This window comes from Heteronotia binoei, chromosome 1 (genome assembly GCF_032191835.1).
Source record: "Heteronotia binoei isolate CCM8104 ecotype False Entrance Well chromosome 1, APGP_CSIRO_Hbin_v1, whole genome shotgun sequence".
NCBI classification, from domain to species: Eukaryota; Metazoa; Chordata; class Lepidosauria; order Squamata; family Gekkonidae; genus Heteronotia; species Heteronotia binoei.
Window position 1 is genome coordinate 131,629,082 of NC_083223.1, and position 23,670 is coordinate 131,652,751.

General features: G+C 42.4%; 1 protein-coding gene across 2 annotated transcripts in view; it reads left to right on the forward strand.

Annotated features, from left to right (window-relative positions):
• The first annotated feature begins 4,003 nt into the window (after positions 1 to 4,003).
• TAB2 (TGF-beta activated kinase 1 (MAP3K7) binding protein 2) overlaps positions 4,004 to 23,670 on the forward strand; it is a 72,024-nt gene continuing 52,357 nt past the window's right edge. Inside the window, exon 1 of one of the 2 annotated variants that reach the window (XM_060240749.1) lies at positions 4,004 to 4,330. The gene's annotated coding sequence lies outside the window, so the exon portion shown is untranslated. The remainder of the gene's footprint in view (positions 4,331 to 23,670) is intronic. The other variant, XM_060240750.1, reaches the window with a different exon arrangement.

Here is a 23,670-nt window from a genome sequence, read left to right on the forward strand (position 1 = left end):
CCTACCCCCACCATATCTTCTTTACCTTAACAGGCTAAGCCCAATAGCTAGACATTGTGCAGTTGACTGTTATGTTCAGCCCCATAGCTAGCAACTTTTTGCTAAGGGGGCCCAAATGGGGCCAGCTATTATATGTCTGTGTGGAGCTGTCACATCATGCTTATACTTATAAATAAATAAATAATAAATACAAGTGGTTTATTGCATAACAATGTTTCCATTTTTTTATTATTATTGTTACAAATAGAAGTGGTTTATTATAATTTATTACAGAAGGAAGGAAGAATCTATGGAAGAAACAGGAGGCTGACGTTGGTTTCTTATTTCCAGTTCTTTTTTCATTCCTTATTCAACCAAAAACACTGAGGAGAGTGTTTGAAAGCTCTGAACAACAAAATTAGGGGTGGACCACCATATAGTACACATCACCATGTTCAGTGGACTTTCCCTTTCTAGGAGACATGTTCTGGTTCCCTGTCCAAAAAGCGGTTCTCATGCCAGCTGCTCTGAAACAGAGTGCCCCCAAGACAATCACACAGACAAGACACTTGGGCCGGGCTGCATCACAAAACAATTTTTGGACTATCCCAAATGACACATCTCCATACTCTAGAGACTGTCCTCCAAGAAAGTCATGCAGTGGTGCCCAGTCCAAACACTGTTTGCTCTCTGCACTCCAAAGTAAAGTCTGGACCACCGTATATCACAGGGGTGGCCAAACTGGCTCAGGAGCCATATGGCTCTTTCACATATATTGTGCGCCTCTCAAAGCCCCCACTGCCTCGTTGGCCAACTTAGATAAGGCATTTCTCTCTTTAAAACACTTCCCCAAGCCAACCAAGCTGGCAACTTGGAGAATGCATTTAAAGTTGCTTTTTTTCCATCTCTCCCTCCATCTATTTGCCTTCCTTCCTCCCTTCTCTTCCTCCCTCCCTCCCTGCAGCTCCCAAATATCTGATGTTAATATCTTGTGGCTCTCAAACACATGATGTATTTGGGGTGGTCCAAATATTGTTTTAGGGTACAGCCTTGCCCCAGTGTCTGCCTGTTTGAGTGTCCTGGGGACACCTTGCTCTGGAGTAGCTGGCATGAGAACCACTGTTTGGACCATGAGGCAGCACATGTCCTCTTGAAGGGCAGAGTTCCCTGAACAGGGGGGTGTATGAGATATGGTGCTCTAGATCTTATTTTGGGGTTCAGAGCTTTCCAACTCTCCTCAGTGTTTTTGGTTGAATTCATGAATAAGGAATTGAGAATAAGGAACCAACTTCAGCCTCCACCAAAGGCAAGATTTACATTTTCCCCAGACAGTATTTACAATAGATGGCCCTCAGAATGGCAGCAGCCTGAGAACCAACAAGCAATTGATCTGGCAAAAGGTTACCTTTATGGCTCTGAAGGTGTCAACAAATGCTAATTTCAGGGAGACAGGATCTGTAGCTGGAATTGGGAATCTCACTAGCCAATTAGTCTGCATTGAAAACACGCAGAAAAGGAGTCAGACAGGCTCAATAAAGGGCTCTACTCAGTGTTCTGTAGAAAGGATGAAGGTGGACAGAGGGGGGGAGGGAAGCCGGCTGGTGGAGGGAGCCTGTAAAAAATGCTAGGAGGCCCCTTCCCCTCCAGTCCCTAGAGCACTACGGTGTTGGTTATGTTCTACTCCAGGCTCAACTTGGAGTTTGGTATAGAAGCCTAGTATCTGAATTCATGCTGCTGCAGGGCCACCACCTTGGGGATGTTAGAGCTATTGGGCTGGATCCAAAGCATGACCAGTGGAGTGAAGCAGTTAAAGAGGGATTTCCCCTTCTCTCCCTCCAGTTCCATTGCATTAGCCCCCTTGGTGGCCAAGAGTAGAGAGGAACTGGTGATACCCAATCTTCCCTCCTCTGCCAGTGTAAGTGTCATTATCCCAGAAGAATGATACCTTTACATCCAATTACTGAAGACTAAGAGTTAAAATTCTGTCTGTCTACCTCTAACTGAGATCCTCTGCCAGTCTGCATAGACAATACTGACCTTGATGGACCAATGGTCTGATTCAATATAAGGCAACTTCGTGTTTCCCCCTGCATTCTCTGTATGGCAGGTCGCTGTGGTATCACAAAACACAGAATGTATACAATATATTTAGCAGTTGATAATAGCTAATTTTCAGAGGCAACAAAATGTCTCATGCACTCAGTAACTGGATCTGAGACTTACAAGTGCATAGCGAGCTTCAGAATACTGAACATGCATTCAGGGTTGTAGGCTCAATTTTTTATTTTTATTTTTTAATTTTAGTATATTTCTATTCCATCCATTCCCCGTAGGGCTCAGGGCGGAGTACAACATATGATAAAACAATAAAATACAATAAAAACATTTTAAAAAACAGACAACTCAACAGCACTCAGAGAAGTTCATCATATCATCACATATTGCCCAGCCTGGCCGTCTCACATCATGATATCTCATAGAGATGGCAGATGATAATCCATTTTATAGCACAGGTGACAGTGCCGATAGAGGAGGCCAACCAGATCAAGAATAGATGCTCACAGCCTCAACTAAAAGCCTGGCGGAACAACTCCATTTTACAGGCCCTACGGAAGGCTAATATGCCAGGTAGGGCCCAAATCTCTGTAGGAAGCTGATTCCACCAGGTCGGGGGCAGGACTGAAAAAGCCCTGGTCCTAGTTGAGGCAAGGTGAGCTTTTCTTAGGCAGGGGATGGCCAACAGATGTTGGGAGGCCGAACATAATGACCTCCTGGGCATATATGGAAGGAGGTGGTCCCACAGGTATGTTGGGCCCAGGCCGCGTAAGGCTTTAAATGTTAGAACTAAAACCTTGAAGCGGATCTGGTACTCAATGGGCAGCCAGTGCAGACTGTGGAGTGCCGGCTGAATGCCCACCTGTAAAGGTGGTGCAGTCAGAAGGCAATCCATCGCGTTTTGCACCCGCTGCAGTTTCCAGATCAATCTCAAGGGTAAGCCAGCATAGAGTGAGTTACAGTAGTCTAGTCTGGAAGTGACCATTGCATGGATCACTGTAGCCAGGTCCTAGGGGGATAGATATGGTGCTAGCTGCCTCATCTGTGGAAGATAACGAAAGGCAGACCATCATGATCTGGGCCTCTATGGAAAGGGAGGCATCCAAGGTCACTCCCAAGCTCTTCACCTGTTGGGCTGGCACCAATGTGGCACCGTTCAAAGCTGGGAGCTGGATGCCCATACCCACCCCACCCGGACTCAGGTACAACTGGATTCAGCTTCAACCGGCTCTGTTGTAACCACCCAGCCACGGCTCCCAATGCCTTGGACAACTAGTCAGGGGAGGCGACTGGCCGGCCACCTATCAATAGATAGAGCTGGGTGTCATCATTTTTAAGGTATCAATATTTCTTAGAAGAACATTATGACACCACCTGACCTCACAGTCAGCTAAGCAAGCTAATTCAGCCATGTATTATAACCAGGAATCCTTTGCTTATATCATGTGAAGTTCTTAATGGACAGTATGAACAGTTAAAAAAATCCTCCTGCCTCCATTTTTTACCATGGGAAATACGTTTTTCATCTTATACTATATATTTAAACTATATTTGGAAGGGAAATAAGAAATACAGTCAGAAGGAACTGAGACACAGGGACGTCAAAGACGGTAAGAGATATCAGCTAAACTTGCGCACTTCACTGCATGCAGACGATTATCCTCCCACTTTAAAAAAAAACCTGCAAGTGGCACTTTATACCGCTCCTTGAAGGATAGAAGTAGAATGCGACCAGGATTGGATTTCTCTTAAAGTCATCCCCAGGGGGAGCTGCAAAAGAGTCCATTCTGCTGTCAAACTTGACCCCCTGCTCTGTTCAGCATTAGTAGCCGTTACCAAGGCGACAAAGGCGATTCCTTCCCCATACTCTAGGCATGTCCTCCTCCTCTTCTTTCACGGCTATCCCGTTAGCACTCGGGGCAAGATCTCGCGATGCTTGCCAAGTGGAGTGGCCGCCATATTGTGTGACACTATTTTGATTTGGCCTCGGCTGGCTGAGACGCAGCGAGAGGAGGAGGGAGGTGGTGGGGGGAGGGACGGGAGCGACTGGGAAGCCGGAACGGTTCCAAACCAAGTCGGGAGTGGCGCCCACAAAACACCCACCCCAGCCCTTCCCGCCCTCTTCTGCCCGCCACCACAGCACCAGCACGGAACCCCCCTTCCTCTCTCCCCCGGTGACGGCGGGAGGAGGAGGAGGCGGCGGCAGCGGAGTGGCTCGGGGGAGTCCCCCTCGCTGGTTGGAAGAAGAGGTGGCGGCGGCTGCGGGAGGCGGAGAAGCAGCCGGCGGAGAAGAAGGGTAAGGCTTACCCCACCGATGTGGGCCTGGCGGCGGCTTACTCCCTTCATTGCCAGTCGCTCGGCCCGGAGGCCCGTGAGAGGCAGGGGATCCCGGTCGCCTAGTTGGGCCCACATCCGACCGCCTTCTCCCAGAGGGAAAAGCTGTTGAGGAATCCCGAGGGCAGGGGCGGGACTGGCCCTCTTTTCCAACTGGGCTCCGGTAAGATCTCTGCCGTGTCCAGCCAGGGGGGAAATCTGCGAGCTCCGGCTGGTGGTTTCCTTTTATAAAGGTTGGAGTTGATCCTGCGAGAGGGCTTGGCTAAGATAGTGTGAGAAGTCGGGGGATTTGAAACCAGGTTTAGATTTGTAACTGTTTGGATGCAGGGTTGGCTCAAACTGTTGAACTTCTCCCTGGGCAACCCCTACTGTTTCCAGAACGAGCTATAGAAGCAGCATTAGCCTCTACAGCCTGACTTCTATAGTGGCAGACCTGGCCTGGATGGGGAACTCTTACACTCCCTCGTGAAGTCCAGGATGGGCTTTAGAGGCAATGCTGACGTTGCAGCCTGCCCTAGATCCCCACCACCGCTCCCCCCCTCCCCCCCGTGTTGGCTGATATATCCAGGATGAACTGTAGAGGCAGTGCGTATCTCTGCATCCTATCATTGACCAGGTGGATGCACAGGGCTGAGGGACTGTATCTCTCTCTATTTGGATATGAGAAGGTTCAAGAGAGATGGTAATGTTATTTCCTGCTGCTGTAGTCTGTCCTGGACTGAAATGGTGCACAGGATGAGAGAATGACCTGCTGAGCTGCCTCTCAAGCCTGGCAAAGTCCAGGATGGGTTTCAAAAGCAGTGCTTGCCTCTGAAACCCATCCTAGACTGCATGGCAGCAGCTCAGGTCTGAGAGGCAATGATGGGCACAACTTGCACCTGTTGCTGTCTCTCAGGCTTCTGTGTTTTTATGGTTTGATGCTTGGTGTCCTCTACAATGGTGAGCTGGCCCTGTTTGGAAGCAGCATTGTACTTGCTTTCTGTACAGGAAGAGGTTTGGCCATAAAGCCGTGTCTAGGAACACCCCACAGAGATATCCAGCATACTGCTTTTCATGAACTTGCTGAAAGTTGGCTTGAACTAGAGGTTGCTTGCAGCGGTGCCTTGCTTCTCATCTCTGAGGTAATTCCATCTGTTGAGAAAATGATGGATCTAAGTAGACAAACTAGGCCCTACTCCATGTTGACAAAAGTATTGTGAAACATGGGCTGAAGTTGGGAACCAAAAATACTAGACACTTTTTTCTCTGCCCTGCTAAACAAACTCCAAAGTGACAAAGAATTGAGGATTGTTGTTGCATAGATCTGAGATGTCCTTCAGTTGGAGTGTAAGAGGTTTGACATTGTTACTTATGAATAAATAAGAATGCTGAGATTGTGTGTGTATATCGTGCTTATTCTTTTTAATTTTAATTAGTTACAGGGAAGGACTTGGCCAAAATGACCCTGTAAAAGGGTCCTGACCTCAGCTACTACCATGTCTTCTCACCTGATGGAGCACAAAGAGTGGGCTAGGAAGAAAGAAGGTACTGCTGCTGTTCTCCTCCTTGATGACATGGTGGCATTGTGAGGTTGGTGAGGAGGAATATGGCAGTGCCTGGCTTCGGCTTTTATTAGCCCAGATGTAGTGCTGTTGGCAACGCTATTCCTCCCCAGCTGCCATCTTACCTGTGCTTCTCCTTGCTGATTTCCCCATGCCTGGGTTAGCACAGAACAGAGCTGAGTGTTGCCATGCCTGCTCTTCTCCTCATCCCTGTGCAGGGGTTCTAGAACAGACAGCTCTTTGGGGCAGCAGGCCATTGGGACTTTTCCCAGTAATGAAATGATCAGTCCACCCCAGATTTCTGTTTATAAGAACAGTTGGTTCCTTCTTTTATCATGCTTTTGGATCAAGAGTATTTTATGGAGGTGTTCAGCAGTTGCTAAAAGCCATAAATGTTAACTTCTCAACAAATAAGTTTGGTAAAATGTAGTAAAGGTGTCACTTCTTAAGTTTAATGCTTTGCAGATAAACCATTCAAAGTGCTATTGATGAAGTGTGAATATTAGCTTTCTTTCTGAAGTGTATACATGTGTTTAGAAGTAATTTTATTTGGGGACTGTGTTTAGAAGACAGAACTGGAATAAATGTACAGTTGCATCATAGAACACTATTTAAACCTTTGTTTGGTGTGCAGCTCCAAAGAGGTGGAGATCTTGAGTGTGGAGTAAGCATATAATGTACAGTATGTGCATTTCCTCTAACTTTAGGAAAGAAATAGTACTAGTGGAGTATTCTTTCTCAAGTACACTTCCTCCTCCTGCTGTAATTGTAGGCCTTTGATGATTAGAACAAACATGTAATATAGATAACACCATAAATATTAACGTATTTCTTCCCTAGTAATCATCTCAGTTAATAGGGTTTATTAAATAGATTTTGATTGTTTTTGAAAACACCTTCCTTGCATTGAGTTTCTGTAAATTTAGAACTAAGAGATATGCTGCCAATTCTTGTAAAGTATGTTTTACTTAAATATCGCCAAATTCAGATGATTTAAGATTTCCATTTTTAGTGGGAAACTAGTGTTGTTGACAAATCTGTAAAGCATTGGGTTTTGTTGCTGCTTGTACCTTAAATTTCATGATGAAAAGTTTTGAGCTAACATCACTTTTTCTGTGAGTGTAGAGTACTAGTAATCTCAAATCAAAGTGACTTTTTGTCATTAATGCCATTAATATGACTAAGTACTGACAAAGGAGAACATAGAGTATATTTAACAAGACCCTCAAGCACTTAAATTATACACAAAAATTATTCTGAAGTGAAATTATGAATGTTTTGTACTTCTGAGGATTGCTGAGACAGCACTATAAAATCTTAGCAGAAAATTCTAGATGCTATAGCAACCTGGTGCCTAGGATTTGTTAAACCTTGGTATACCGTCTTTTTCTTAGCCATGAAGAAATATAGTCATTCCAATAACATTTAGGACAGGGGTGGCCAAACTTGTTTAATGTAAAAGCCCGCATAGAATAAATGCCAGATGTTTGAGAGCTGCAAGACATGAACAAATATCGCACACTTATCTTTATTAAAACTCTTGATACTTTCCTTGCACAGAAAGATAAAATGCATATGTATGCACTTTACAACATGACCATGCTAGAGGAGACTTTAAAAAAAAAGAAAAGCTAGGAATAACAGTCCCCATAGGAAAAGGTTAGGGAATTATTTTTTTGGCACCAGTGGGAGAAGGAAACACACATGTGCTATATAAATTACTGACCACCATTTTCACCATTATGCATCGCTCTTTGCCTTGACACCAAGGCATGCTTGCATACAGCTATGAAACTAATGGGTAACCCTGTGCCGCCCTCTTTAATTCCGTCCCACCTTCCAGTGGCGCCCTCAGTTCTTGCACTCTCTTTCCCCACTAGGTCTCCAGGCAGCCTCTGTGGTGGAGAAGAGCTTGGAAGTCTGCTTATTTCCTCCTCCTTTCCTACTTCATACACAGCAGAAATAGTCACTCAGAGATCGACTGAGGTCCCGATGCTAAGCACGCTTACATGAGAGGAAGCTTACATTTAAGTTCCTCCTCTGCCTCTGAGAGCTGCACAGTATTGTGTGAAAGAGCAGCATGTGGCTCCCAAGTCACAATTTGGCCACTCCTGATTTAGGACATTGTTGGTAGAGAGTGTTAAGAGTTCTTGATTCAGAATGTGTGGCTTTCTGGCAGTTCTTAGCATTTAGTTTGCCTAATGTAATGTATAGCATTCATATTTCTGAACATTATGGATGGCATACTGTAGTTGAAATATCCTTCAGGTAGCTTATAGATGTAACTCTTTAGCATTTAAATTAACAGATTTTGAAATGTGCTGTTGTAACTATGAAACATATTGTATTTGTAAAAAAGTAATCTGGACTTCAGAGAATGCATACAACTGAGTAAGTCCTTGGACTATTTTGCCAGCTTGTGAGCAAAGAATGGTTTATATGTGACATTTTCCCTTCATGGGTGGGAAATTTATATAGTCACATAAAGAACTGGTAATTTCATGTGTACATGGATTAGCTGTACATGCTTTTTTCTACATAGAGATGATGGGAAATACAAATTATGGAGGAAAAATAATTAATGACTGTGCTATGATGAGGGTAGAAACTGTAGTGTAAAAACTCACATTTTGATGATAATTGTAATTTCTTTCCTCTAAATGTAGCTATCTAACATTCTTTCAGAAATCTTTGGTATAATCAGAGGGAACTGTGATGAAGTCTTCATTTCCCCCCACTTAGTAGCTACTGAAAGTAGAAAGTGTTGGATTTGTCATACCTAGCACTAGGTGATCCAAAAGATGGAATAACTGATTGGGGCTCAGAGAAAGATCCTTGCTAGGATTATTGCTAGTATCTATTTTAGACTAACAGATTTAAATGGTTGCCTGTTGAATAGATTGTTTCCTGTCCTCTAATTCATAACTTGTACTACTACAGTAAAAGTTTTTAACAAATTTAGAGTGTTTTCCAGAAAAAACATCCTGGCAAGATGAATTCATAAAGTGTATGACATGATGAACTGTGGTTAGAGATGAAATAAGCATGCAAAGTATAAAAAAACTTTTGACCTTGTTTCAGCCAGGATTGGATGATCACACTGCCTCTTTTTACAGAATTCAGTATTGCTGTTGGTGTTTTTACAGGAAATGCCCCCCCCCAAAAAAAATTCCACTGATTCAAAAATTGTATGTTGTTTTCAGTTGTATTTTAAGTGGTGGTGGTGGTGGAAAGTGCTGTCAAATCACAGCTGACTTACAACAACCTTGTAGGGTTTTCAAGGCAAGAGACATTCAGAAGTAGTTTGTCATTACCTGCCTCTGAGTACTGATACTGGACTTTCTTGGTAGTCTCCCATTGAAGTACTAACCAGGGCCAACCCTACTTTCAAGATCTGATGAGATTGGGCTAGTCTGGGTGATATTTAAATTGTAATTTGTTCGCTTCCAGTATGGCATAAGTTGGATGCTTGGACTGTCTTGGGTGTAATAACTTTGGCTGCAGTAAAGAAGAAAATTCACCAAAGATCTTGTCAGGTTCAAGGTAAAGGAAGAAATAATTTTTGTCAGTATAATTTCCTTTTTTGGGGAGAAATATCAGTTCTTGGCAGCAGTTTCATTAAAATGAAACTTCAATTTTATATTCTTTTAAGGGTCAAATGAACAAACCAATTGCTGGCATAAATAAATAGTTAAACATTAACTTTTAATGTCTGTCTTACAATAGCAAGCTCATTTGTATTAGCATATTGCATTTTTAAAAGAGTTAGAATGCCATTATTCACTTACCTGTTTAGTGTCCCATTGTATTTCCAATTATGTTGAAATTCCAGCTTGGATATCTGAAGAAGTGTGCATGTAGACAAAAGTATACCCTGAATAAAACTTTGGTGGTTTTTAAGATGCCACTGGATTCAAACTTTGTTCAGGTTGGATATTTTTAACTTACAGACTGTTTAGAACTGTTTCGGCGAGGAGGGCAGGATAGAAATCCAATAAACTTAAACTTTAGAAAATAAAGTGTAACAGATGTTAAGGGACTTGACAGCAGTGATATGCGTTTATCTGTTCAAATTGGAAGATTTTTTGAAATAAATACCACGTTTAAATATTATTAGAAAAAGGCAAATACACTATGTACAAGTTTGTTCATGCTTCATATCTCACATTTAGACCATCTAACAAGATTAATTTGCAACACAACAGCCCCGACAACTATAGATACACTATATTTGCATATATGGGGTGCAACATTTTCCATGAAAAATTGATTGGCAGTAATGGATACATAGCTGGTAGCAACGTGCTGTATATATAAAACTTAGTGAAATATATTCCTACAGGATATTTTGTTGCTTTACAAGAAAATTTATAGAAGGTATAAGAAATTTGGGTTATATGTATGACAAACTCTTAGTAAAGTAGTAGGGCTTTAACTAAATAGCCCTGTGGTGCAGAGTGGTAAAGGTGGAGTACTAAGCTCTGCTCATGACCTGAGTTCGATCCCGGTGGAAGCTGGGTTCAGGTAGCTGGCTCCAGGTTGACTCAGCCTTCCATCCTTCCGAGGTCGGTAAAATGAGTACCCAGCTTGCTGGGGGTAAAGTGTAAATGACTGGGGAAGGCAATGGCAAACCACCCCATAAAAAAGTATGCCGTGAAAACATGATGCGACATCACCCCAGAATTGGAAACGACTGGTGTTTGCACAAGGGACTACCTTTACCTTTTTAGGGCTTTAACTATTCTAGAAATTTCAAATAAGTCTGAGTCAGATACAAGGGAAATCACTTGGTCTTTGGAATAATATCAGCTATAGTTATGCATAGTTAATTTAAAAGCAATATGGAAAATTGTACCCATTCTGTTTTGAGCACATTTGCATATCAAATTTCACTTGGTGATAAGCAGTTTAAAACTTACTAAAATCCAGATAGAAGCATGTGTGGAATTCAGCCTACTCTTACTGCAAGAAAATGAATGCTTTAGAACAGTTCTGTTGTGCTTGGTAGTTAGCAAGAAGAAAACTTTTGTTTTGGAACTTCAGGGCATGGCATCCTTACAAAAATGCCAGTGATAAAAGACAGTATTTAATTTATTACTTTTATGTGAACAAATAATATGTAGTTAGTATTTACCAAATTCAGTTATCTATATCTGTGAGAGCCTTTTTCTGAATTGGAGAGCTTATGCAGATCAATTTAAATAACTAAAGGGATGGAGAATTTGAATTTACTCTCTTGATTTGGTTAATAAAAGTACATTTTTATGAATAATGCATGCAGGCATGTCCAGTAGAAACCAAGGAAATTGTATGTACATACAGTGTAGGACTTACAGTGCTGTCCAAAACAGTTACAGTCACATAGCAGCTCACATAGAGTTTAGAATTAACTCTGTTTAGGATTGCACTGTTAGTAGCTGTATTGATAGTATATTAAATGTAACTTAATCCCATTACAAAGTTATTTTTAGTAAATCATAAATGTTCTTTTGTTCCTGGTTGATGACATTGCTTTCCAGCTTATGCAAACCTGACTGTTTAGGAATGTTTAGAGACAGAACATTGTATTATTGTGTTTTACAAGATCCATTTACTTCAGTGGGATTTCCAAGTAAGTGTACCTAGGACTGCAGCTTTAGGGTAGTACTTTTTTTTTTGCAAAGGGAAGCCCTGCAACTAGTCTGTGGACTTTAGAACTTCTAATAGTATCCTGGCTTATGAAATATAAGGCTTTTGCGGCATGTTGTCATCTTGAATGAGGAAAAGAAACTGATAGTTTTCTCCCTGATCACCCGGAGGCATTTCTTACGCTACTGTAATTATAGAGCAAATTCTTGCTTTCCTGGGGTCCACAAGACTATTTGGAGGAATCTGCAAACTCTTCATAAGAATGAGTCCAGCAGCACATTAAAGACTAACAAAATTTGTGGCAGGGTCTTGTTAGTCTTTAAGGTGCTACTTGACTCTTGCTCTTTTTTTACTACTACCAGTAGACTAACATGGCTACCCATCTTGATCTGTCTTGATAAGAATAGAGAGCAAGTCCTTCATATGCCTATCTGGCTAACAGGAACATCTCAGTTTTCTAGAAGTGGGCAGGGAATCTCCAAGGGCAGAAGATAGAATCGGCTTCTTTTGAAGGCCAGCTTCCAGATTACCTTAAAATCCCTGTCCAGAAAACCTACAGATTTGATGCTGCAAACCATTAACTGTCCTAGGAGCTCATAAGGGCTCAGAAACATGTGGAGGTACAACCTGGACCCAGCTACCTGAACCAGCTTCTGCTGGGATCAAACTCAGGTTGTGAGCAGAGGGCTCCGACTGCAGTACTGCAGCTTTAAGACTCTGCGCCACGGGGCTCTTTTTTCTTTGAATTGTAGCCCTATAGAATTCACTGTCCTCTGAGACCTAACATTGTAGGTCATAGAAAGACAGTAAAAACATTTTCCTTCAGTATATCTGATCAGGGGTCTTACTCTGTCGTTTTGGGAACACAGATAATGGAAACTTTCCTGGGCATACATGGACTGCCATGCTTTGAAAAAGGGCTTTCCAGCATGCAATATGTGGTGACAAGAGAGAAAGGGTAGAATTGAAGGTCTGTAAAAATTTATAATCAAAATGGGGATTTAAGGTTGCTAAATTTCAAGAACTGTTGCCCTATAAATTCTGAATAGAAACTGAAAAATCTTTTTCCCAGAAAAAAACCCTGAAAAATGAAATAAATGCACTATTTTCCTATTACATCTAAATTTATTTTCCTTCTCTAACATAAATGCATAATTTATAATGTAATATTTGTTGTCCATATAATTCAAATTTAATCAAACTATAAGGTCGTATATGTGAACCGTATTGAAAGTGATGATGACTTAATGCTGTAGATTGTCTTGCATCAAATTTTGTACGCTAAGCAAACAGATGGTCAGCAAGTGCAGATCTTTCAGCACAGGGGTAAGACAGTCCTGAATCCCATCAGTGACAATAGCTTGGCTGCCACACTTTGTACCAGTTTAAGTTTCTGGACAGTTTTCGAAGGCAGCTCACATAGAGTGCATTACAGTAATCTAATGTGATCAGAGCATAGATTATTGTGACTAGATTACACTCTCAGCAGTGGCTGTAGACAAAGCTGTAGACAAAACTACATGTCTTTGATGAGATCTGATCCTCCAATCATAAACCAGAATCCAGCAGAAGTTACAAATCTAATGTTTCAGGGGAGGGGGTGTACAAGCCCCACCAGACAGGTTCACTCTTCAGTACTTGAGCTGTTTTGTCATTAACCAGCATCACCTCAGCCTTGTCTGGACTTAGCTTCAGTTTATTGGCCATCATCTGTCTTTTTTCAGGACCTTGAAACTAATGAAACCACAACTTAGTTTCTATTCCTTTCAGTCCACTGTGGTCCTCGTTAGTGTTATATAACTTCTTTAGGACCTTAACAGGTCCATATTGCTGGATGCCATTCACATACTGGTGGCAGCTTTTCCAAATCCCAGCAGTTTCATGTAGATGCTAAAATCATGAGGAATAAGACGATTCCCTTCAGATCCCATAGTATTTATGCTGAACAGCAGTCTCCTAGCACCACTCTTTGGAACCAGGTGGTCAAGTAAGAGCAGAATCACCACAGCATGGTACCTCTCCTTCCGAACTCAGCTGGCTTCTCCAGAAAGATACCATTGTTGATGGTATCAAAAGTAGCCAGGAGGTTTAGGAGAATCAACAAGGATATACTCCCCTGTTACTCTCTCATTTAAGATAATCAGTCAGGACAAATAAAGTAATTTCTGGCCATACTGAGGCTTAATTGCAGATGGAAATAGGTCTAGGTCAGGGGTGTTGAACTCATTTGTTATGAGGGCCAGATCTGACATAACAGAGACTATGTTGGGCTGGGCCATGTATGTCATAAAATTTAATGCCAGGAAGCAGAGATATAAACTTTATAAAGGACACAGAAACACAACTAAAGATTTTTTAAAACTTGAAATAAAATATGTTTAAAATATTAGGATTTGTAATTTTTTAACAGTATCTTATAACTCACACCTCTTGCTCTGAATGATTGCATCAAAATCTGGAGACAATGTCTGTGCTGTAAGAGTCTTGAGTATGCTGTTCAGGTGTTGTTCAAGTGTGTATTTATAAGTTGCAAACTGACTTTTGATTTATTGACATGGTCAATTATTTGAACTTAAGACTCAGAGGGAAACATGAAATGACTGGGCATTGTGAGCTTTTGCACATAAGTTGCTTCGTGTGCTGGTCAAGAACATGCGAAGGCACCACGACACAGACTGAGGGCTATATGTTTGTCTGCAAAACTATAGTCTTCCCCAGAGAAATAACTACAACTCCTAAGAGGCAATGTAAGAATAGAGAGACAGCAATGTGTATAGTGGTCAGTATCAGCCTACTTATATGGTAAGCCTAGTTTCAAAATCCCCAGTTTACAAAGGAAATATGCTGGATGAACTTGGTCTGGAGACACACTCTCATCCTAATCCACCTCACTAGTTTGTTGTTATTCCTCATCTACCGTATTTTTCGCACCATAAGACGCACTCCCCCCCCCAAAAAAGTGGGGGGGAAGTGTGTGCATCTTATGGAGCGAAGGTACGTACCTTCCTCCGGGGGGGAGGGCGATCCGCTGCCTCCGCCTCTGATCCTGGCACTTCCCTCGTGCCTGCCTGCCTGGCTCCAGCTCTGATGCTTACAGCAAGCCCCAGGATCACTCCCTCCGCCCTCTGATCCCAGCGCTTGCTTTAAGCATCAGAGCTGAAGCCAGGCAGGCAGGCATGGAGAAAGCACGCTGCCCCCTCCACAGCCGGTGCTTAGGAAGCGCTGGGTTTGCGGAGGGGGTGGGTGCTTCCTCTGTGCCTGTCTGCCTGGCTTCAGCTGATGCTTAAAGCAAGTGCTGGGATTGGAGGGCGGAGGGAGCGATCCTGGCGCTTGATGTAAGCATCAGCTGAAGCTAGGCAGGCAGAAAGCACGCTGCCCCCTCCACACCCGGCGCTCGCGAAGCAGTGGGTTTGCGGAGGGGGTGGGTGCTTCCTCTGTGCCTGTCTGCCTGGTTTCAGCTGATGCTTAAAGCAAGCGCCGGGATCGGAGGGCAGAGGGAGCGATCCTGGCGCTTGCTGTAAGCATCAGCTGAAGCCAGGCAGGCAGGCACGGAGAAAGCATGCCGCCCCCTCCACAGCCGGCGCTCGCGAAGCGCTGGGTTTGCGGAGGGGGCGGCGTGCTTCCTTTGTGCCTGTCTGCCAGGCTTCAGCTGATGCTTAAAGCAAGCGCTGGGATCGGAGGGCGGAGGGAGCGATCCTGGCGCTTGCTGTAAGCATCAGCTGAAGCCAGGCAGACAGGCACGGAGGAAGCACCCGCCCCTTCCGCAAACCCAGCGCTTCGTGAGCGCTGGCTGTGGAGGGGGTGGCGTGCTTCCCCCGCGCCTGCGCGTCTGGCTGGGAGACAAGCGGCGAGATCGCTCCCTCCGCCCCCATCGCAAACCCAGCACTTCGCAGGGAGTGATCTCACCGCTTGTCTCCCAGCCAGACACGCAGGCGCGGGGGAAGCACGCCGGCACCTGCATGCCTGGCTGGAAGACAAGCGGCAAGATCGCTCCCTGCGAAGTGCTGGGTTTGCGGTAGGGGCAGAGGGGGCGATCTCGCCGCTTGTCTCCCAGCCAGGCACCTGTGTCTAATGGTCCGGAGCGTCTAATGGACCGAAAAATACGGTAAATAGTTCACATTTCTTTCCGTGTGAGAAGATGAGTACACATGAGTGCACAAAGACAGTAAAAAGGGTGAGGCAAACCCAGTCGCACCCAGGGGAACCCTGACATAATGAGCCAACAAAACACAAAAAGCTCATAGCTTGTGTGGTGGAATTGGCTCACTTTACTCTGCAGACCCCATTCTGCCCACATTGGGTTGCCATCTCCTGGAGGGAGCTATTCTGCTTCCTGCCCCTTAGGATATGCTGCCACCACTGTCCTTTTGTGATGGAGGGACAGGAGGGACAGACTCCTGACCCCCTTCTCAACCTGAGGCTCCTTCTCTAGTCTTTTGTTACCCAGTGCCTGGTTATCACAGGAACCAGATTCCTTCTTTGGGAAGGAAACCTGGAGGGTTGGCTACAGATGCCTTGACCACTTCCCTCCCAAACTAGGCCTTCCTCTAGCAAATGAATAGCATGTCCAAGTAGTTGGAGAACTATGTGGCCTAGAGAATGCTTCCAGATTCAAAAGGTTATATTTCTTGAAAAGAAAAAGTCTACATTTATACTTTTAACCCAGGACCAGAAAAGCAAAATGGAAACAACATACATTTGGAATAAATGCATTCCTCCTTTCCCTCTTCTAACACATACTCTAGCTAGATGTCATGACCAAAGTAGGCATAATAAGTCTTAGAAAGTTACAAGTTTGGTTTGTAGCCCTTTTACATCACCAGAAAGAACTGCAGCTGCCTGGTATCTCAAAATGGCTGTTGTGTAGCACAGCCAGCCAGAGGTCTGCACTCTTTGAAGGCCCAGCACTCCCCCCCCCCTTTCCCTCACTGGGGGATATCTCCAAACTCTCCTCCCACCCAGGAACTGGTCACCTTTTCCCTACAGCACTCTGGGAAGAAAAGCCCCATAGCACATCTGGAACTTCTTGTTTTCATCCTGCCACTCTAGCAAATGACTCCCTCCTCTGTGGTTAAGCAGGGGAGGGGGGAGAGAGAGAGACAGCAGCCTGCTGCCCTTGTGAGCTGTAAGCTGACTCCTTCCCACAGAAAAAAACCCCCTTTTCCAATATATTGACTATTTTTTAAAACCGGCAGTACCTTGATTCCATCATATATTAAAGATACTTTGGATTTTGTTAACAACATTGAGGGTAGGGATATTGCAGTATTAGTATCATTAGATGTAAATTCCTTATACACCCAAATCCCTCACGAAGAAGGTAGAGGGGTAATAGAAAGGGTATTATGTGAAAGAAAGGACCAAGACCCACCCAACATTTTTCTTGATGGAACTAGTGGACTTATTTGAAAAAACCTATTTCAGATTTGGGGAGGATTTTTACCATCAAGTCAGAGGGGTTTCGATGGGCAGTGTTTTTGCCCCTTCTGTAACATGCCTTTTCATAGCGTCATTAGAAAAAGAGTATTTATGTAATCCTGAGGTAAATCCTTTCTATGAGAAGGTCTCTTTTTATAAGCGATTCATTGATGACAATATAGCTATATATGAGGAAGAGGAAACGGTAAGGGATTGGTTACTGTGGGTCAGCCAGGTACATTATTCTATTAAGTTTTCCTACAAATGGGATAGAAATTCTGTTACCTTTTTGAATACCATTGTGTTTAGAATTAGTAAGAATAAACTGGCTGTCAGAAATTTTAAAAAGCCCACTGATAAGAATACATTTCTTCACTTCCAGTCTTATCATCCGGCGCATATACGCAATAACTTACCATTGAGTCAGATCCTTAGACTCAAGAGGGATTCTACTAGGCAGGAAGTTTTTGAAAATGATTGCACGGATCTTATGTTGCAATTCAGACAGAGAGGGTACCCAGGACACATTGTGTCTGTTGCAAGAGAAAGGGCTTCCGGAAGAAGCAGGGAAGATCTGTTAAGATATAAGACGAGACAAGAGTGCTCTAAGAGCATTACATGGGCTATGTCCTTTTCGCCATTAGGAAGTGAAGTATGTAAAATCATTAGAAAACATTGACATTTGGTTGAGGACATCCCTGGATGCAAAGAACCACCAAGGATTGGTTTTAAAAGAAAGAGGAATTTAAGGGATGAATTGGTGCACTCTGATATTTCAGTGAGGAACAAGGAAAATGCAGTGTTACCGGGGAATTTTAAATGCAGGTCGTGCCTAGCTTGCCAGTTCTGTTTACAGATTAAGGAATTTAGGCATCCCCAGACTGGATCTGTAATTAAATTGAAACAACATATGACATATTCCACTAAAAAAGCCATTTATGTGGTGGTCTGTCTGTGTTCACCGTCACTTATGTACATCGGAAGCACCATGCGAATGGTAAAGACGCGTGTGTTGGAGCACAAATTGAGATTAAAAAATTGCGTCCCCAAGGCACCCCCCTTGTGGATCACTATACCAGGTTAAAACATCCTCTTGAATCTCTAAAAAATTTTATATTGGATTTTTTACTTTAAAGCATTAGAACCCATAGGATTAAATAATAATTGGGATCTGTCATGTTACTTATGAATTTTGTTGGTTTTGTGTTGTTGGATATTTAGTACTTGTAACTTTAACTGTGGTGGATTGTGTTAACTTAATAAGATGCACCTGGAAACAGCTATGTAATTGTGTAATGGAAATGTGTGTCAGTGTTGATTCTACTGAAGATGAGAGTGAAGCGATAGTAAAAGGAAGTAGTTGTGTTTTGTAAAGTAAATATATTAGTTTGGTGAAATTTCCATCCTAGTTTTCAAGTAGTTTTATAGTATTTTTACAGCAGCATAACTATAGGGTTTTGTGAAATTGACTAATTGGACACCACAGAAGTTTGTAAGTTTATAGCAGGGTTTTCTGGTGTTTATATAAATAAAATTGATTGTGTGTATTTCATTGTAGGTGATAAGCTTTGGCTGAGATAAAGCATGGAAGCGAAACAGGGAAAGTAAAATCGATTGAACCTGTTGCATTATTTATTAATTTTTTGTCAATATAGCATATATATGCAGCTAAAGAAAATAAACTGGTGTTGTGGATGTATGGCATATAAATTTGGACCAATCCACACCTTTCCAAGGCTGATTACTTCATGGTGAAATAAACTGGATTTGTATGATAAAAGTGTTGATTAGATTTTTTCCCCAAGATATTAGTACAATTTTTGGATAGTTGCATTGAAAAGCTGATTTTACACGGAGCCTGTTGGCATTTTCTTCATTCTTCCTTTCTGTGTGACTTTTTTGTGTTTGCTTATCCTTGGTCTCGCAAAATGGCTGCTGTGTAGCACAGCCAGCCAGAAGTCTGCACTCCTTGAAGGCCCAGCACTCCCCCCACCCTCTTCCCTCATTGGGGGATAGCTCCAAACTCTCCTTCCCACCCAGGAACTGGTCACCTTTTCCCTACAGCACTCTGGGAAGAAAAGCCCCAAAGCACATCTGGAACTTCCTGTTTTCATCCTGCCACTCTAGCAAATGACTCCCTCCTCTGTGGTTAAGCAGGGGAGGGGGGGAGAGAGAGAGCAGCCTGCTGCCCTTGTGAGCTGTAAGCTGACTCCTTTCCACAGAAAAAAACAGCCCCTTTTTTAAAAAGTGAGTTCCAACAAGGAATACAACTTTGTTAGCCTGAAAGGTGTTTTGTATCTCTCCTGTGTGATTGAGGGGCCTGGGCAAAGAAAGCTCTCTTTCCCTCCCTTCCTAGGGGATGAGCAGTGGGAGGAGCCTCAGCCAATAGAAAGAAGAGAGGTTTGGCTCAGTAGTTCTGTGATTGAGAGAACCTGGCAAAGCAAGCTCTCTCTGCCTTCTTCTGTAAAGGAGGAGCCTCAGCCAATGCAGAAAATAGAGGCTTGGCTCAGTAGCTCTTGTGCAATTGAGTAAGCCTGGAAAAATAAGCTGTGGCATAGAAGGAGGCAAGAGAGAAGGAATCAGACAGTTGCTTAGGGGTTTGATTGATAGGAGCCCTCCATGGCCTGATCCAGCCAGCAGGATGCATGTTTGACATCCGTGATCTAGGAATCTCTCCTGAGACCACCTGAAGCTATATAGGCATCATGTACTCAAGCACCTAGCCTAAGAATGGAATAGTGTTCACCAGGCAGTAAGAAGTTCTTTTTGTTACTGCAACCCTGGGACAATTTGTTCCAGGGAAGGTCTCATGACTCCTCTTTCACAGTGGAGAGAACTATATCCTCCAGTAGAATGCATAAAATCCTGTATGAAAAAACAATTTCACTGATCATGAAACAGAAAATCTGAGAGTTATTTTCAGTACTCCCTCATAATTTCCTCTGGGAAAGTCCTCTGGGGAGACAAAAGGGGTGTTTTTCTGAATTTGTGCAGTCCATCACATCTCTGACTTTCAAGTGTTAATTTTTGGAGTCTACAGTATATGCTGGCTTAGTGTTGGAAGATGACCTGCATGACATGGAAGAACATGGTATAATGATATTCTATTCTGTCATGTGCTTTCTTCTTTGTCTGTATTTGGGGGGAAAATGTGTTTTTGGTTGGAAATATGTGAATAGGAAGAGAGATGATTATGCAGTCTTCAGATGGATTCCAGAACACTCCCCATTGATCCTCACCACTCTGTCTCTGGAGTGAGTGATCTATGGAATAACAGTTATTAATTTCAACCACAAGTATCATGTTGCTGGTGAAAGCCAAAAGAGATACAATGTAGTGATCAGGGTAATGAATCTAGGTTTTAAGGATCCACTTGTTCTGGATGGAGTGGAGTTGGCTGTTGTAGAGCAGGCCAAGAGCTTTGGGCTGCCACTGCTTGAGAAGCAGATTGGTGTAGGGGCCAAGAACGCCTTATATAATCCACATCTGGTTTGCCCAAATCCTTTCTTAGACTCAGCTTTGTTTGTGAACCCTTGCATCTGAATCACTGTAACATGCTCTACATTGGGCTGTCCTTGAAGACAACTTGGAAAGTGCAACTGGTTCATGTGACGTTGTGGTTATTTGTATGGAGTAGCTGATGGGAACATATCTTGCGCATCTTAAATCAGATGCGTTGGCTGAAAGTTTGTTTCCAAGTCCAATTCAAGATGCTCATTGTGACCTTTAAAGCTCTTTATGACCAAGGACCTTCTGTCTAAAGGAGCAAGAAACTTTGTTCTAAGCTGTTATCTTTGAATCTTGGTACCACTGATTTGTTAGCAAATGTATGTTTGCCAATGTATGCACAGACTGGTGAGTGAGAGCCAACCATGGACTTTTTGACACATTTACCCGTATAATACATGTGTCTTCAGACTTTTATTTGTTGTACGCAGGACACTTTCACGTATATAAATAAGACAGCTTCAGTGAGAGTACTGGGTTATCATCTAGTCTTGTGTATGTACTAGTTAGATCTCAGTGTTTTTTCTTCTTTAATTTTAGATACATGGATTTCCCTTGCTCCAAAATAGAGATGCTGCCATCAGCTGTGTCCTAGGATACAGTTGACACATCTGGTACAAGTTACAGTACTCTCGGTGTTGTGAAATTCTTGAGTATTAGGCATAGCTGCGGAGCAGGGTTTGACAGACCCCAGGTGCCGGGTCATCATGGTGCCTAGAAATTGCAGTGTGCCATCTAGTATTTTCATCGAGGATTTTATTGTAGTATGTCTCAGTGATCCTCAGGAAAATACAAAAGATTTCAACTTAGAATATGTTTTGATGCAGAACACAGAAATATATGTGCGTAAAATGGAGCCAAGGCATCCCAGTGGTGGTGCTGTTTCACTATTTTGATGCTTCATTAGAGCACTATAATGCTGTTAGCCCAACATTCCCCTCCCCTCCCCCCAAAAAAAATTGTGGAGATTTTGTGCTGGCCAGCAAAAAAGTGTGTGAAAATAGCTGGTGCTCCTGGAAGTGCTACAGGGCATTTCACACAGCCTGATTTCAACCTGGAAGGAGGGGTTGAAAACTGGAGGAAGCTGCTGTTTGTCAGTAATGGACTCAGGCATGCCTCAGTGCCGGGACAGCTGCAGGACTCTGAGAACAGGTAACAGTATTCTGGTAGGAGCCAGCCACTAAAATGGGTCTTGCTCCAAAGTGCAGTGCAATATAAAGAACTACCTCCTGCCCTCCCCTTTTCCTGTACAGAGGAGATCTCATGGTGTTGGGTGTTTTTGCTGTCTCCAAAAAGATTTCACTATGAATTCTCTGTGATTCATTGCCAAATGTGGGGAAGGGGATTTGTATATTCCTGGACATGTTGCCATGATCAAAAGCCAGGGGAACTAGTCTGTTGATAAATACGAAGTGTATCTTTTAAAAATAAATACTCATATTTTTTCATACCATAGAAAACTGTAGGATAAAGTTATAGCAAGCAGGCTTATTTTTGCCAGTTTCTGTGGAAAAACCCACATCTGCATTTTTCAGTTAGTCCTGTTAAAACCCACAATTTAGCATTTTTGCTGGGAAAGCATTAGAAAATTGCAGTGGGCAAGTTTTGGACTCAAATATAAGGTTAAGAATAATAGCTACAAATTTTCAACTGTTTGTCTTCTGAAAATTGACTTTGAGAAGAGGTTTACATTGATAGAATCTTGAGCAAGAATTTTGTTGGCAGTGTTTATGTATGTGTTTTATTCATAAAAATCTGTTTTGCTACTGTATTTGATTGTATAGAACCTTTTTATGTATGATGGGTTTACCTATACAGATGGAGCAGCAGGAGTAATAGGTACTTGTCTATACAATATATAAAGATTGCTTATATAGAGCTTTCACTCATGTTTTGGGGAGTCATGACTGGGAATAGGCTCATAATTTATGTACACGATAGTGTAAGTATAATGGACTTGGTTCCTGTGGAGGATTTACAAAAGGATGTTGGCATCTATTCCTTTTCCCTTGGCTCAGATGTTTTCTTCCAGTGACATGCATAGACTAACAGAGTTTTAGTCCAATGGCACCCTTAAGACCAACAGATTTTTATTCTAGGTATAAGCTTTTTTTTACACACATGCTTCTTTGAGAGCAACTGTGGTGTAGTGGTTAAGACTCTAATCTGGAAAAATGGGTTTGATTATCCACTCCTCCACATAAAGTCAGCTGAGTGACCTTGTGTTAGTCACAGCTCTCTCAGCCCCACCTACCTGTTGTGGGGGAAAGATGGAAAGACAATTATAAGCTGCTTTGATGAGACCTGCAAAATTGGCAACAAATTGTTTTTATTTATTTGGGAGAAAAAAACCCATGATTTAGCCATTATATTCTAAAATGACCATCAAAACTGGAAGGTTATGGTTTATAGTTTTGGGGAAATAGTGTGAAGCAGCACAGTTAAAACATACTCTTAACAACACAAAATCTAAAAGTTGGGCATTAATTGGCCAGCACTTTGTACAGCTTATCCCTCTGGAGGATATTGTCTGGAAGAAGCTGAAAGATAGAGTTCATGATGTAAAATTAAATCCTTTCTTAGATACATCTAGGATAAAAGGGCATTATTGGCACTCTGCTTTTCTCTTTTATCCTCTTTTCTTAATCACAGCTGGTTTACTCCATAGGTTTTGCAAAATAGCACGTAAACAGTGTATAAGGAGTAAATTCCAACTTGAAGAAAAGGCACAGATAAAGATTCCATGGTTTCAAAATTTGTAAATTTGGCATTTTATTGTTAAAATGTTAACAGGAACCTCACTAGTTTGAAAGAATCGTTAAAACTGCTGAGATTTCAGAAAAGAAAGGATATCCATCATGTATAAGTTACTGAATCAAAGTTGATGTTTCAGAAATTGTATTATCAAACAAAATGGCAGAAAGACCTTCAAAGCACTATTTATTATGAACTTTTTTGGACCCAGATATTGAAGGGGGGGGGGGTTTAAAAAATAACTGGCATTGTTATTCTGTTAGATCCTAAATTGATTTTGCTAAATCTGTGGAAGAATGTTGCAGTTCTTAAAATAAGAAAGGATCTCATCTCAGTTATGCTTGTAGCTGGTAGGTAGGTAACAGGTTTATTGTATGAAGCCATTGGCCATTACAGTATAAAATTACACTATAAAAAATTTACATTCAAAAAATCAGGGCTTGTAGCTGCTAAA